Below are 16,809 nucleotides of genomic sequence, written 5' to 3'. Positions count from 1 at the left end.
GAGCAGTGGCGCTCAAGGCTGGGGATCCATCCCCGCTCCTTACTGAAGCCTGTGAGCCTAGAACACTGCCTGGCACTGGGCAAAACTCAATTCGTATCTGTTAAGTGAAAACCTATAGAAACAGATCTACCCTACAGTCGATTTGCAAATTTAAGTCAAATCATGCCCAAGGGTAAAGAAAAGTGGTATCTAAGATTTAACAAACAGTAAAGTTAACGTTTTAAAAACTCAGGTTCCATCCCATTTTTTAAAATATTTATTTATTTATTTACTATTTTCGGCTGCGTGGGGTCTCCATTGCTGCACGCGGGCTTTCTTTAGTTGCGGCGAGCGGGGGCTTCTCTTCGTTGCGGTGCACAGGCCTCTCATTGTGGTGGCTTCTCTTGTTGTGGAGCATGGGCTCTAGGCGCGTGGGCTTCAGCAGTTGTGGCACGTGGGCTCAGTAGTTGTGGCTCACGGGCTCCAGAGTGCAGGCTCAGTAGTTGTGGCGCACAGGCTCCGTTGCTCAGTGGCATGTGGGATCCTCCCAGACCAGGGGTTGAACCCGTGTCCCCTGCATTGGCAGGCGGAAACACAAAAATTATTTTATGAATGTAATTGTTAGCCTGGGTCTTGTTTTCCCTCTTTGCACAGAGTTCTACTCATTTTCAGAGAGAGGTCTGCTTCTTGGAGTGGCTTTAATAAATTCATAAAAGGCCATTTGACAAGTTTATAAAAGTTCATTTAACAAATTCGTAAAAGCCAGACTTGCCTTGACACTTTGCCGGAAGGGTCAGTTTCCTCTTATTGCATGCACAGTATTTTAAATTATATTTTATTATTAAAATTATACATGCTGGGCTTCCCTGGTGGCGCAGTGGTTGGGAGTCTGCCTGCCAGCGCAGGGGACACGGGTTCGAGCCCTGGTCTGGGAGGATCCCACATGCCACGGAGCATCTAGGCCCGTGAGCCACAACTACTGAGCCTGCGCGTCTGGAGCCTGTGCTCCGCAACAAGAGAGGCCACGATAGTGAGAGGCCCGCGCATCGCGATGAAGAGTGGCCCCCGCTCGCCGCAACTAGAGAAAGCCCTCGCACAGAAACGAAGACCCAACACAGCCAAAAATAAAGAAATAAATAAATAAATTTATTTAAAAAAAAAATTCTACATGCTTTTGTTAATTAAAAGCAATGGAAAGTAAAACAGATAAGAGATGGGTAAAGAAGAAACTAGAAACTCCCTTAAAATCCACTGCCCAGAAATAACCATTTTAGCATTTGGTGAACAGAATGCTCCAGTAAGAACCCAAGCTGCCTCTTTTAAAAATGATCCAGTACTTTAGATTTTTCATGATTTCAGACTGTCTTTCTGCCTGATTGCTGAGCCTGGGCACACAGACAGTCAAGGCCTTACCTGTGGGGAGCAGACACCCCAGTCACAAACAGGTCTTGGTTCTGAGATCCACAGGGCTGGTGTGAGCATGGGTTCAAAGAGAAAAACAACAATGGGAAGATATCTGGAGGGTAATGAAATGACAGTCCAGTGAACATGTTTCAAAAGCACACTCATTTTTTTAAAAAATTTAATTTAATTTATTTATTTATTTTTGGCTGTGTTGGGTCTTCGTTTCTGTGCGAGGGCTTTCTCTAGTTGTGGCAAGCGGGGGCCACTCTTCATCGCGGTGCGCGGGCCTCTCTCTATCGCGGCCTCTCTTGTTGCGGAGCACAGGCTCCAGACGCGCAGGCTCAGTAATTGTGGCTCACGGGCCCAGTTGCTCCGCGGCATGTGGGATCGTCCCAGACCAGGGCTCGAACCCGTGTCCCCTGCATTGGCAAGCAGATTCTCAACCACTGCGCCACCAGGGAAGCCCCACACACTCATTTTTGAAAGACAGAACTATTAAACTAGCAAAAAGGAACACATTAGACCCAACAGAGCTGAGTTTCCAAATGTCTTTTTGAAATAATTAACTCCAGGCATCAGGGATCAAGTATATTCACTGCAAGTGGGAAGTGGCTGCGGGACTTGAAGCTGGAAGGTGGCCCTGGAGAAGGGTGTGTGGAAGAGGGCTTGGAGAGGGGGCTATGTCAGGAAAATAGGCATTTCCACCAACATGAGGAAGCTCTTGGGAAGAGGGGTGAAGAGCACAGGCTTGGAGATCTGGGCTAGCGTCTTTGTCCACCACTTACCAGCGGTAAGATTGCTAGTAAATTTCCCCAAGCTTTGATCTTCTTATCTATAAAATGGGGATAATCTTAGTTACTAGTTCATAGGATTATGGCGACAAATATATAGAACATTTCAGATGGATTAGCAGTCTGTGGTCAGCAGTCAATGCTTGCAGGTGATTACTATGGTTGCTCCTAGGATGAATGAGATGGAAGAGGTTCATAGCCAGTTCTGGAGTAGGAGGGGACGGAGCACCACCAGGGTCACCAAAATGACTTGGAACCTTAGAACCAGACTTGCTGATTCGCTATAGGCAAGGAATCATACAGCAAGATTAAAGCAGGCAAAGTTAGCCTCAAGAGCCTCTGAAAAAAATAGATTGATCCTGGTGAACTAGTCAGCTATGGCTGCAATAATGCTGTGTAACAAACCATCCACAAATTCAGGGGCTTACCACCACAAGTGTTTGCTTTTCTTGCTCAGGGGTCTGCATGCTGGCTGGGGCAGTTCTGCTGCAGTCCACAGGGCATTGTCAGGCCTGCTTCCTGCATCTCATTCTGTGGCCCAAGGTCTGTACGTGGCAGCTACCCAGTGTGTGTCCTTTTCAATTCAATAGGCAGGAGTTCAAGGGCAGGCTCTTCAAGTTGGGCTCCCAAGTCTGGGGAAGACTTTGCTGTGATCCAGCTTTGTTCACTCCCCTGTGCTTCCAGGGAGGGGCATCCACAGAACAAACATCAGTTGTCCTGGGTCCAAGAATAGTTACGGTGATTAATTAACCTACAGAATTAATTAATTAATTAATTAATTAATTAATCAAGCTACAGAAACCAACAATGCTAAACTGGAGGAAGTGGGAGGTGGTGAGGTTTGGGGAAGCCCACTCGTTCCATTCTCAGGGTCCTAGGATGGAGGACAAGGAGCCTAGGAGACAGGACTCTGAAAGGACTCCTTCCAGGGGCATCTGGAAAAATCCCCAGCCAGTGGATTGGTCTCTAATTTCTCACAGTGGGCCACCTGCTTTGGAATCATCGAGGAAGATTATTAAAGATACAGATTCGTTGGTGCCTCTGGTCCCTCCTAACCAGGGTCCTGGAGTCAAGGCTTAGGGGCTGTGTGAGTCACAGGGTCTCCAGATGATTCTGAGAAACTTCAACTATAATCACTCAGGACCTGGGAGTTTTGAGTTTAAAATCGAGTAGGAGAAACAAATGCCTGCTGTCTGGTTTTGTGTGCTAACATGCACCAAAAGCCTTAAATTCTGAGGAAAAGGGAAAACGTCCAAGGAGCAATTTCTATAATTTCCTGGAGTTTTCATTCTCATCTTCCAGAATTCCATGGTGCCAGCCATGATGTTAAGCAACTATTAACTTCAGCTATTGCCCATTTTACAGACATGGAAACTGAGATGAAGGTGACCCAGCTGCTGCCTAGACACCAACCAGTCGGGTCTGCAAGCCTTTAGCTTCTCCTTCCCCGTCCCCAGGTGCCCTTCCTCCCAGGAGTTTGTGATCCAAACTAATCCTTCCTTGCCTAGAGGAAGGCAGGATAGGGTGCCTGGTCAAAAGATGTGTATCAGCGTTCGCTGTCCCTCAGGCCCTGCGCTGGTTGCGTCACAGGAATTCTCATCTAATCCTCCACTCAGGGAAGTAAAGAAGGAGGCAAATAAGGACAGAGAGATTAAGCAATTTGCTCAATGTCTCACAGCTCCAAGGCTGTGGGCTCCAGGGGCCCTGGGGGTCCTGCTCCCAGCCTTAGCTGTTTTTTTTTTTTTTTAATTTATTAAAAATTAAAAAAAAATTTTTTTGGCTGCGTTGGGTCTTCGTTGCTGCACGTGGGCTTTCTCTAGTAGCGGCGAGCAGGGGCTACTCTTCATTGCGCGTGGCTTCTCTTCTTGCAGAGCACAGGCTCTAGGCTCGGGGGCTTCAGTAGTTGTGGCACGCGGGCTCAGTAGTTGTGGCTCGCAGGCTCTACAGTGCAGGCTCAGTAGTTGTGGCACACGGGCTTAGTTGCTCTGCGGCATGTAGGATCTTCCCGGACCAGGGCTCGAACCCGTGTCCCCTGCATTGGCAGGCAGATTCTTAACCACTTCGCCACCAGGGAAGCCCCCCAGCCTTAGCTCTTGACCTAAGCACAGCTTCCCAGTTGCCACGGTGACTTAGCTTTTGGCTACAAGACCCAGAAGAGGCAACTCAAACGTGTTCAACTGTGAGCTCTTAAATCCACGCCCCTCCCCTGCTCCATATATAACATAAACACATGCCCTCCTCTCATGACACACATGCACACACATGCACATACACACACCATCCTCCCGTGCACACACACACTGGTGACTCGAGCCAGGGCTGTGATAAGGGGATGGTGAGTTTGGACTGTGCAGCTGCCACTGCTTTTCTCAGGAAGCCGGGAGCTCACTGGATGTGTTGACTGGCTCGGCAAAGAGGAAAAGTGCTCACAAGTCAGCAGAGGGGACTGGCTGTGCCACACCCCAGGGGCCTGCCAAGACCCAGAGAGGCTTCAAGGGGGAGGGGAGAGAGGAGAGCGAGGATGAGGGGGAAAAAGCTGCCCTTGGTCCTCTCCAGGGGATGCAGCGAGGTCACAGCTCTGGCAGGCAGCATCTGGGTGCCTGCAGGAGGTAAGTAATGGGCCATAAATAATGCATCAGGGTGAGGCAGGAGCTGGTGGAAGAGACAGACTCTGGATTTGGAGCCAGGAGACCCAGGAAGGAATCCCACCCTTGCTTTGAATTGAGGAAGGCTGGGACCTCCCTCTCATGAGCTGTTTCCCAAAATGTAAGCCAGGGGTACTGATCATAATGACTGGCCACTGTGAGGATGACAAGAGAAAGCAGGATGCAAATGAGTGTGAACAGAAAGGTCTTATCCAAATGTGAGGTGGTCTTATTGCTCTTATAATCATTATTCCATCTAGAGGCAGTAGAGCGCAGTGGGTAAGAACAGAGACCCTGGAGCCCCCCTGCCTTTGTTCAGGCCCAATTACTGGCAGTAACTCTAGCTTTCTAGACCCCAGTTTCCTAATCTGTAAAATGGGAATAACGATGGCACCCATCACATGGAATCGTTATGAGGGCTGAACCAGTTAAGGATGCTTGGTACAGTGCCCAGCACAGTGGAGAAAGACACAAGAGCTGGCTATTCTCTCCTCTGGTGGATTGGTATCATCATGGTACTTACACAGTGGGGCTTGTTATGGACAGAATGTTTGTGTCCCCCAAATTCATGTATTGAAATCCTAATGCCCCCCCGCCAATGTGATGGTATTTGGAGTTGGGGGCCTTTGAGAGGTGATATGGTTATGAGGGTGGGGTGTGCATAAGTGGGATTAGTGCCCTTATAAAAGGATCCCAGAGGGCTCGCTCTGCTCCACCTCCTCCCGCCCCATGTGAGGACACAGTGAGAAAACAGCTGTCTGCAACCTGGGAGAGGGTCCTCCCCAGGACCTGACCATGCTGGCACCCTGATCTCAGACTTGCAGCCTCTAGAACTGTTTATAAGCCACCCAGTTATGGTATTTTGTTATAGCAGCCCGAGCCGACTAACAGCTGTTAGGACCTGCCAGCAGAGGTACAGACTCAGTGCATGGTGTCCCTTCTGCTTATGGAAGCAGCAGGCATGCACCCAAAGGTGGCACCCTCAGGCCTGAGGCCATGGACAGTCCAGGATGCTGACTCAACCTGCCCAGCAGCACTGCTCACTCACACCCTGGGGCTCCCTTTCCCTAGAAGGCCCCTCATGTCATTCTCTGTGACCCCACTCAGCCCAGCCTGCCAAACCAATGGCTTGGTCTCAGGATCAAACTCTAACACATCCTGAGACTTGAGACCTCCCAATTAGGCCTCTGATGCAGTAAATCCAGAATATACAAAAATGCTTTTTTCTCGTATGTCTTTCCTGATAGTAAGTGGGGTACATACAGTAATAATCCAATTCAGCTCAACAATCATTTAATAAGTGACCTAAGGGCTTCCCTGGTGGTGCAGTGGTTGAGAATCTGCCTGCCAATGTAGGGGACATGGGTTTGAGCCCTGGTCTGGGAAGATCCCACATGCCGCAGAGCAACTGGGCCCGTGAGCCACAATTACTGAGCCTGCGCGTCTGGAGCCTGTGCTCCACAACAAGAGAGGCCGCGATAGTGAGAGGCCCGCACACCGCGATGAAGAGTGGCCCCCGCTTGCCACAACTAGAGAAAGCCCTCGCACAGAAATGAAGACCCAACACAGCCATAAATAAAATTAAAAAAAAAAAAAATAAGTGACCTAAGTGTGATCCTCAGCATCAGGCATTGGGCACCATACTAGTTTTTATTGCTGATGTGAAAAATTACCACATTACTGGCTTAAAACAATACAAATAAATTTTCTTATAGATCTGGAGGCCCAAAGTCTCCCTGGGCTAAAATCAAGATGTTGGCAGGGCTGCATTCCTTTTGGAGGTTCTAGAGGAGAATCCATTTCCTTGCTTTTTCCAGCTTCTAGAGACCATCTGCTTTCCCTGGCATATGGCCCTTTCCTCCATCTTCAAAGCTAGCAATGCCATCAAGCCAAGTCCTCATGCTGCCGTCTCTCTGGTTCTCTCCTGCCTCCCTCTCCCACTTTTAAGGATCCATGTGATTACATCGGGCCCACCCAGATAATCCAGGATCATCTCTCTACTTTCAAGTCAGCTGATAAGCAACTTCACTTCATCTGCACCCTTCATTCCCCTCTGCCAAGTAAGGTAACATATTCACGGATTCCAGGGATGAGGACACCGACGTATTTGAGGGGAGGCATTATTCTGCTGACCGCAAATCATTCACGGTGAGCCAAGCGCTGCATTGGTACTTTGCAGTATTCACTCACTCACTCATTTATTCAACAGATATTGGTGGAGGGCTCCCACCTACTGAGCTCATCCTAAGTACCAGGCCCAGTGCTGGATGCTGAGGCTTAACAGCCAACAAGACACAATCCCTGCTCTCAGGAAGCTCATAGTCCAGGGCGGAGACGGACCGGCACACAGACAACCACTGTACAGTTGAGCCAGTTACTTCACTTCTCTGAACCTGTTTCTTCATCTGTAAAATCAGAAAAATATAACTATAGCTCTCTCTCCAAATGTTGGGAGATTCAAATGAGATAACGTATGTAGGTAATGCTCTTAGCACTATGCCTGGCATATAGTAAGGGCTTCTTAAATGGTAGACTATTATTATTGGTATTATTATTATTATTGAGAATATGGTATGATGGAAGCACAGAGGAAGGCAGTCAGGGAATCAGGGAGTCAGGTGAAGTCTAAATTGACACCCCCAGGGATGAGCAGGATTAGCCCAGGGAAGTGTAGGAAGTGGAAGGAAGGGGTCCCTGGGGAGAAAGAATGCATGTGCAAAGGCCCTGCGGTGAACAGGCCTCTCGATCCTCATGATACCCCAATAGCCCACCAGGTCTCTTCCTGCTGTGTACATGAGTTGTACTCCCACTCCCAAAGTCCAGAGGCCAGAAGGACCTCCTGGCTTCTAAACACACAGCTCCAAGGCAGTACTGCGCCCACTGTACTCATCACAAGGATCCCACCTGCCCCCACACCTTGTACCAGGAACCACAAAATTCATTGTCCTAACAGCCACTCATCAGTGGACCCTAACTAGGTGCTGGGCCCTGAGCTGAGGGCTCTTCAGTTAGCAACTCACTAACTCCTCACAGCTATATAATTAGACCTGTTGGAGAGAGGAGGAAATTCTGCAAGTGTGTGAAACTTACCCAAGGTCACCCAGGTAGTAGATGGTGAAACCCAAGGCTGTTCTGACTCCCCATCTCAAGGCCTGCTCAGGCCAACAGCCCAGGCATTTGATGGCTCAGCTCCATGCATGGAGGCTGGACCATGAGGAAACGGGATGAAGTGGGACCTTAGAAGAACATCTGGTCTACCCTAGAGTTTGAACTAGGGGTGCCTGGAGCCTGGGGTAAGGGCCAGGGCAGGGGCCAGGGCATTTGTTTAAAAGAACAGGCTTGTCTCTTTCCCAGGATAAGCTGCAACAGCAGCAAGGCCCAAGAAAAGAAAGGACAAACTGGCTTGGACACTTAAGAAGGGTCCCAGACTGAGCCCTCCCACCCTCAGCAAAGCCTGGTCTTACCCAAGAGCGGGGACACCCAACCCAGAGCTAACGCAGGAGCCAGAGGGAGCTTCTCAGCCTATCTGTTCCTTGACTGGGGACAAAGCTGTGTGGACAAACAAGAAAAGCATATATATCAGAGTCCTGGTGTACACTGGTGGCTCCTGGACCCTTCCCTCATCTTCAAAGCTAACAATGTAGGGCCACCTGTTTTCTCCTGGGGAGCACTAACCCCTATCACATCATGATGTCCAGACTACCTTCTTGGAGTTAAACTTCATTTCTTATATGAAATCATGGTGATAATAGATGACAGTTTGCGTGTGCTTGTGGCAAAATAAATGATTGGTATCTGTGCAGCAAGGGGTTAGCTCAGCAGGCTTGGATTGCTCGAATCCTGGACTTTCCAAAGAAAGGACTAGTCCTTGGTACGCCTGCTGCCTGACGGGAGTGTTTGTGTGTGTTTGAGGCCTTGGGCCACACTGTATGGGTCTGACCAGACAGTTAACACTCACAGTGTGACCTCTGGGGAAAGTCTGTGTTTGGAGGCCCGAGGCCCTGGGCCACACTGTGTCAGTTTGACTTCTGGGGGCCTGGAGACTGAGTAGCTTAGGTCAGTTGCGCAGGTGCTGCATGCCTATGTGACCGACTCTCAGTAAAAACCCTGCACTCCAAGGCTCAGGTGAGCGTCCCCGGTTGGTACTCTGCTCGTGTTATCACACATCAGTGCTGGAAGCATTGACTGTGCCCCTGTGCGACTCCACTGGGAGGGGCACTGGAAGCTTGTGCCTGGTGTCTCCTGGACTCCACTCGTGCACCCTTTCTCTCTACTGATTTGATCCGTGTCCTTTCGCTGCAGTAAATGGCAACCGTGAAGGAAATAGTTTTTCTGAGTTTTATGAGTCCTTCTAGTAAATCATCAAGCTTGAGGGTGGTCTTGGGGACCCTCAACACAGCATCGTATGTCAGTTCCTCAGTTTCTATTATCTGGAAACTTGGTTGGAACCTCTGATTCAACCCAATCCTGTCATTGTGGTGCTGAGGACACTGCAGCCCCCCGAGAGGGAGGCGTGCCCGGGGCAGCCTACCATAGGGTCCACCCTAGGTCTGGGGCATGGGACCCCAACTCTGGGCATGGCTTTAGCTCAGGCCTGGGGTGGGGCTGGGACAATCACCCTGTAGGAAGGGGGCCATTCTCTCCAGAACTTCAGGACAAAGGCTTCTCCAGACATGTGTGTCCTCTTTGGAAGGAGAATGGCTTAGCTCTCCTCCAAAGAGCAAATCTTAGCTTTTCGTCTGCTTTCTGCAAATTCATGTCTATGTAAGAGCTCCCTGGGGCCCAGGGAAAGCTGTGCCTCCTCCCTGACCTCTTGGTTCTCCCTTCCTGCTGAAAGTGGGGTTGATCAGGCCGCTCAGGCTCACGCCTGGGGCCAGCAGCAGAGTTAGGATCGAGGAAAGCCTGGAGGGCCACCCAGCACCCGCCGGGAGAGCTGTCTTTCCCTGGAACATTTCCTGTCCTTCAGGGGAAACTGAGACAGGGAACTCTTAGCTCTGGACCTTGTGACAAAGTGTGGACTTAAAAACATTCGTTCCTGAATCTGGGGCCAAATAGTTCCCTCCAGGACTGCCTTGGGTGTGTTTGTTTTTTTAGCTTTTTATTTGAAATAATTATAGATTTACAGGAAGTTGCAAAATAATAGAGAGAGGTCCTGTGTACCCTTAACTAAGTTTCCTCCAGTAGTAACACCTTACACATACAAGATCAAAAAAACTCAGGCTTTAAAGTGAAATTAGCACAATTGGGAAGGTGGGGCTGGCAACCACTCCACTCCTTCCCCAAGATTCCCCCAAGAACCTGCGTAGGTGTGAAGCCAGTCGGGAGACCACACACAGGTCTCCTTTCAAGGATGGATGGGCTGGCCTTGGCGGAGGTCAGAGACCAAGCACCCAGGCAAAGGGAGGCTGCAGAGTGGCCTTAGGAGGTCATCCAAGAGATGGGGGCAAAGCAGCATCTTGGGGTAAATTGCTAGCAACACTGTTTCCAACAATGCAAAATTGGAAACATCCTAAATGCCCAACACTATGGGATCAGCTAAGAAAATAATGAAGCATCCACACAGTACAGTGCAGCTATTATCATTACATTGCGGAAGAATAGTTTTTATCAGGGTAAATGTTCATGGTATACTGGCAAGTGAAAAAAGATTGAGTGGCAAAAATATGTGCAGTATGATTCCTGGGGGGGAAACACACACACACACACACACACACACACACACACACACACACGTGCTGAAGGACATACCCCTCCCCTCTGCCCCAATGTTAACATGTTAACACTGGTTATCTTTAGGCAATGGAATTTTGAGTGATTTTAATTTTTTCCTCTGCATTGAGTTTTCTGCATTGAACATATATGACTATTGGAATTTCAAAAATATATTATCAGACCTACCCCTTGCCTGGACTCAGCACAGACTGGGGCGCCATGTGTCTGGTAAAGCTTCCAGGGGAGGTGGAAGGGCATTCTCAAAGGGAACTGGAGGGGGTTCTGCTCTCCTCTTGGATCAGGGAGGACAGAGTGGGGTGTCTGGAGTTCCCTGGAGAGCAAAGGGCAGGCACTGAAGGGGGAGGGTCTTAACATGTTATGGGAGAAAGGGGGTGGCAACATAGCCACTGAGTGGTCCAGGGTGGCCCAGGAGCAGGAAGCAGATAATCTGGTGGCTGGTGAAATTCCAGAGGCAGCCTGAGACCAGGCACTCACCGCTGCCTACTTGCTTATTCCAGCTTCCTCACCATCTGCTCACGCACACCCAGCCTTCTCCACCTAAATGCAGGAGCTCCTGGCAGAGGGCAGGGCTGCAACATGCTCAGCTCTGTGCCTCCCTGAGCTTAGCATGGGGCCTAGCTGACCCACTGTAGGATGGATGGATGGATGGATGGATGCTCTCTCCCAAACACCCTCTCTTCTATCTCTGCTGACCTTCCACCTCTCTGCAGGCTCAGATGCCTCTGCCTCCATGAAGCCCTTCCTGACCCCTCCAGGCCCCCTCTGTGCTGCACGGTAACCTCAATTGCACGTCTTAGCAGAGTCTGCCCAGTACCCAGATTATGGGACTCTGAGGTGGTTTCCTCCATCGGTGCACAAACCTGAAAGGCAAGGTCAGTGCCTGGTCTGCTCTGGTTCTCCAGTGCACTCAGCACAGGGCTTGGCACCAAAGAGGCACTCAACCAAGCCTATAAAAGAAGAGAAAGGATCCTCTCTTCTCTCCCTGAGGCCATCTTACTCATCATTAGTGAGTGGGGAGTGTTAGTGGGGACGGGGGCACAGTTCCTGCTCAACCTCCCCCTGCTAACAGAGGGAGCTTCGATGGCCCCAGGCTCCCCTGCACCCCTGACCCCACCTGCTGGTTCTTTTCACTTGCTCCCAGTCATGGTCACAAGGGGACTGGAGAGGAACGGTGACTCAGCCCAATTCATCACCACAGTGGAAAAACCCAGTCACCTGTCCTCCTGGCAAAGGGACCGGAGCTGCCTCTGCATACTGTTCTCAAGGTCCTTTTGTCTTTCACCTGCTGAAAAATCAAAGAGTAAAGCATGTAGGAGCGTCATCACTTGACGCTGTAGACTTGCAGTGGGACATGACTCTCAGTGACCCGAGGTGGTGTGTTCCCTCCATGCCAGCCTCCGAGTTAAGTGCCACGTGTGTCACCTCACAGCAGTTTCACAAGTCCATTATTATCTGAAGTGGGCACTGGCCACTCTTTTGGCCACCAGCATCTGACATGCCCTTCCTACGAGGCAGAGTCCACCTCCTACTAGAGGAACTGAAAACACATTTTTCCCAGCCTCCCTTGAAGCTTTGACAGAGTACCTTTTACAGGCATCTGCCATCAGACATCACATTCCTGACTGTGAATTAGAAACTGGTGACACGAACAAGCCAAGACCACACCAAGTCCATGCTGGTGACAGTGCGGCAGTGGCGGCAGCAGCCCCTCTGGCTTCAGAGGCAGCCATGGTCCTGATGCCAGCATCCCATGTCCCTGCCCAGGGGCGGTGCCGGCTGCAGCATCTGTTCCCGGGGATGGCAGCAGTGGTTTTGACACCAGACCAATGCTACAGGGTTGGGCCTGGCTCCTGAGATCCCGAGGGCTGCCCACCATCCTTTTAACAAAGCCCTGTTTTGCTTAAATCAGACAGAGTAGGTTTCTATTTCCTGCAGTCACCCAGACTGATTCGGTAGCCTGAGTTTACGGATGGGGAAATGAAGGCCCAAAGAGATGTTCGGACAGGCTGGGTCTCGTCTCTAGGTGAGGTACAGGCCAGTCTCCTCTCTGGTTTACAAATGGGAAAAGGGCAGTCCAGAGAGGGCAACAACTTTCGCAGTATCTTTCAGGTAATGAGGAGCAAGGCTTGAGGGATATGTCTTGGAGGCCCCCTGTCCCAGCCAACCGCTTGGCCATCTGCCACACTTGGCTTTCCTCTGTTAAAAACCCTGCCACCCAGCCTGCCCCCAAACACCCTGCCTCCCTCAAAGGGGTGAAGAAGAGCCCCGGAGCAGAAGGAACTGAGAGCTTGTGCTTCTGCTGACTCAGCTGGGACTTCTCTGCCCAGCATGACTGACTCCTCCGGAAGGGGTCAGGGCCTCCCTCCCTGCCTATCCCCTGAGCACCTTTTCTTTCTTCTTTTTTATTTTTTTTAATAAATTTATTCATTTTATTTAATTATTTTTGGCTGTGTTGGGTCTTCGTTGCTGCGCGCGGGCTTTCTCTAGTTGCGGTGAGCGGGAGGCTACTCTTCGTTGCGGTGTGCGGGCTTCTCATTGCGGTGGCTTCTCTTGTTGTGGAGCACAGGCTCTAGGCACGCTGGCTCAGTAGTTGTGGCTCGCGGGCTCTAGAGCGCAGGCTCAGTAGTTGTGGCGCACAGGCTTAGTTGCTCCACGGCATGTGGGATCTTCCCGGGCCAGGGATCGAACCCGTGTCCCCTGCATTGGCAGGCGGATTCTTAACCACTGCGCCACCAGGGAAGTCCTAAGCACCTTTTCTTATTTTTAAAAATAAATTTATTTATTTATTTATTTTTGGCCATGTCGGGTCTTGTTGCTGCACGCGGGCTTTCTCTAGTTGCAGAGAGCGGGGGCTACTCTTCATTGCGGTGCGAGGGCTTCTCATTGCGGTGGCTTCTCTTGTTGCGGAGCACGGGCTCTAGGCACAAGGGCTTCAGTAGTTCTGGCACATGGGCTTAGTTGCTCCGCCGCATGTGGGATATTCCCAGACCAGGGCTCGAACCCGTGTCCCCTGCATTGGCAGGCGGATTCTTAACCACTGCGACACCAGGGAAGTCCCCTAAGCACCTTTTCCTGATGCAGTAGCTCCCTGGTAGGGCAGTGTTCTCACAATCACATTGCTTCATCATCTATTAAAGCTTTACTTTTTAGGGGTTTAAATCCTCAACCTAACCCCCCCCCCCCACAAATGCCCACTTGGGGTTCATGAATTATCTAAACCAGATGGATTTGTCTACATTAGTTCAAGTCTGTGGCAGACACCATTCCACACACAGATCTGTCTGTGTGCAGATGTGTCACAGTGTCAAAGCTCTTATTAGGCAGCCTTTTACGTCCTCCTGGGGCCTGTATTCCTCCAAGGAATTCAGAACAGGCTAGGCCTCATGAATTATGTTACTAGAACATCAACAGTTAGTTTTATTCAATAACCAGGCCTGAAATTATTGGAAAGGGTAGAATTCAGAAAAGCCTGAAAGAATCTGTAATGCAATAATAACAGTTTCATCATCAGTAATCACAAGGACTATTTATTGAGCACTTCAACCATGTGTCTGGCACTATGCTAAGCATTTTATGCCATCATTTAATTCTTAGGAGCCCTCTGAGGTCAGCATCATCCCAATTTTACAGAATATAACATGAAGCCTCAGAGAGAATAAGTCACACAGCCAGGAAATTATAGAACCAGCCGGTGCTCTTAAGGACCGGTTCCAGACTTGTATATGTAGAACCAGTTTCCTGGATGTTTAGCACGTAGAGGTTTACTCTGTCACCACCTCCCCTCATCATCCCTTTACAAAGGAGGAAACTGAGAGGCAAGAATTTCCCCAAGGTGAGCCCCAGAGTTGTAAGGAGAACCCAAGCTTGCTGCCTTCTGTGCAGTTTATATACTGCACCCCAAGCAGGAATGTGCACCCCATCTGGGGCCACCAAATCTTACCAGCTTCCTAAACGTTGCCGAGTCGGTTAATTCAAAGTCATAGTAGCTTCCACGGAAGCCTGGAGCTGAGGGAAAGCTGGGACCTCGTTACAAACCAGCCCAATTAAAGGTCCAGTGAAAGAGGAGAGGCACTGAAGGATCCTCTTGACGTCTCAGCCCGCACCATCCCGGACCTCCCAGATGACCTGGTCCAACACAGTCACTCTGCACCGGAAAGGCCGGAATCGGGAGGGGCAGAGCCTCGCCCAAGGTCAGTGGCAGAGCCTGAATAGAACCCCTGTCTCCAGGAGCCCGCCTCTTGAGCTGTCTTGCCCAAGTATATTTTTTCAGGTCATCACATTTCCATTCTCCCTACAGTAGGACTCCATCCAGGGACTTTGGCGTTCCCTCTTTTGGGGTAACAGGTGAGAGCAACGCCACTGGGCCTGACCAGAGTGAGCCTGAGGACCAAAGGGGTCCCCAGTTCCCTTTCCTGATCGCTCAGATAATGGAGGGTGAATGCAGGAGAGCAGGGACCTCGCCACATTGGGGGGAGGGGGGGCGGGGCGAGGGCCCAGAACACCTCTGCCTGGAGTCACTCCCGCATGAGTTCCCCAAGGAAACCCTAGGGCTCTGAAAACGGGGGACGACGACCCAAATCCACCTCAGCGCCTGACTCTTCCCGACCCCCCAGGGCTTTTCCCCAGCGGTTCCCGGCCGGCGACAGGGGCGGGGGAGAGGGTGCTGTCTCCTCGGGGCTCCTGGGGAATCTAAACAAAGACTGAGGCAGAGACCGCTCCCTCCCGCGGGAGCCCGACGCCACGCGGCGACCAGGGGACTGGCGGCGCGGGCGGGGCCTCCCACCGCCCCCGGCGCACTCCGAGCAGCGGGGGACCCTTCCTCCGGGCGCCTGCAGGAGGTGAGGAGCAGGCCGATCGACCCGGGGTCTCCGCTAGGTTCGGGGGTCCGGGGGTCTAGCTCGCCCGCCCACTGGGCGCTCCAGCCGCAGCGGGAGGCGGAAGCCGAGCGCGCAGGACCGCCTCCCGGGTCCAGCCCCCAGGCCGGGCCCAGCACCGGGCCGAGCGCCCACGCTCCCCGCGCCCACGTGGGCACGCCCCCCGTGGCGCACCACCCCCGGCCGGGCCCCCGCCCCCAGCAGCAGCGGCTCTGCAGAGGGGCCGGGCGCTGCCGGCACCTGCACCCGTGCGTTGGCGGCAGCAGCGCAGAGGCCCGGCTCCCCGCCTGCGCGTCTGTCTTGCTCGCCTCACCCTAGGTGAGTCGGTGGCGCCCCGAGACCCATCTCCCCCCATTTGCCGGCCACTGCGGCCGCGGCCGGCCCCCCGCCCCGGCTCAGCCCCCGCGCGCGACCCAGACCCGCGAGCGGGCCGCCTTGTCGCCGGGCCACACTTCGCCTACGAGGGCGGCACCCCCCCTTCGGCCCACTCCGCCCCACCCGGGCTCTTCCTCCTCGCCTTCCCGGCCAGAGGCGCGGACCCCCAGGGCCACGGCCCCGCGGCCGCCCGCGCCTCCCTGATCGCGACACCGGGGGCGGCCGGGCCTCTTTGTTCGGGCGGCGGGCACAGGGGCCCACTCCCGCCGCCTCCCAGAGTGTCACCCGCACCCACCCCGCGCGCTCTCTCAGCCTCCCGGAGTTCACCCGGACCAGGTGGCGGCGGGCGCCTTTGAGGGGTGCTCGGTCGTGCAATTGGTGGATTTTTTTAAACCTGTTTGGAGGGGGGAGCGCGGCGTGGGGGGCGGCGAGAGCTCTCCCGGCTGCCGGCTGCTCTTCCTGCTTCGCTTCTCGCTCTCCTGCTGTTTCCCTCCTCGCCTCCCGCGCTCCTCTCCCCTGCTCGGCTGAGCGCACTCCCCCGACGCCGCAGCCCCGAGCCGGGCAGCGCGGGGCGCAGACATGAAGGTGCTGGGACACAAGGTCGAGCTGCTGACAGGTACCGCCGGCCTTTCCCCGCCGCCGCCCCTCCGCGCGGCCCTCGCTGCCCGCTACTTTCCGAGTTGGAGCGGGGCTTGGTGGCGGTGGCCGCGGGTTTGGGGTGGCTCGGGTTCGTGCAGGAGGAGGGGGTGCAGATACCAGCTAAGTCCTAGCTTGTGCGCTGCGTGTTCCTGTGCGGAGCCCGGCCCGGGAGAGGACTTGGGGCGGTGCCCTTCTCGGCTTTGCTCTCTGAGGGACCCGGTGTCCGGGTGGGTAGAGCGCTTGCCGCAGGGGCGCGCGTTCGAGGACTGGCGCCCTGGAGTCTCCGACTAGTCAAGCTCTAGGCAGGTCCGCAAAAGGGGAAAGAGAGCTTAGAGCCCCTGCCCTTCAATCAGTGTCACTCAGTCCCCC

General features: G+C 52.7%; 1 long non-coding RNA gene across 1 annotated transcript; it reads right to left on the bottom strand.

Moving 5' to 3' along the window:
• Nucleotides 1-279: 279 nt before the first annotated feature.
• On the bottom strand, nt 280-14,659 carry LOC103012118 (uncharacterized). The gene is made up of 4 exons (XR_452535.3): nt 14,493-14,659; nt 11,768-11,837; nt 2,603-2,925; nt 280-553 (listed from the first exon to the last, which is right to left on the bottom strand). It is a non-coding gene; the product is annotated as an uncharacterized LOC103012118 (long non-coding RNA).
• Nucleotides 14,660-16,809: the final 2,150 nt, after the last annotated feature.

The sequence above is a fragment of the Balaenoptera acutorostrata genome, chromosome 19 (genome assembly GCF_949987535.1).
Source record: "Balaenoptera acutorostrata chromosome 19, mBalAcu1.1, whole genome shotgun sequence".
Taxonomy (NCBI): Eukaryota; Metazoa; Chordata; class Mammalia; order Artiodactyla; family Balaenopteridae; genus Balaenoptera; species Balaenoptera acutorostrata.
Note: the sequence above shows the minus strand (reverse complement) of the source record. Positions and strands in the feature narration are given on the sequence as shown.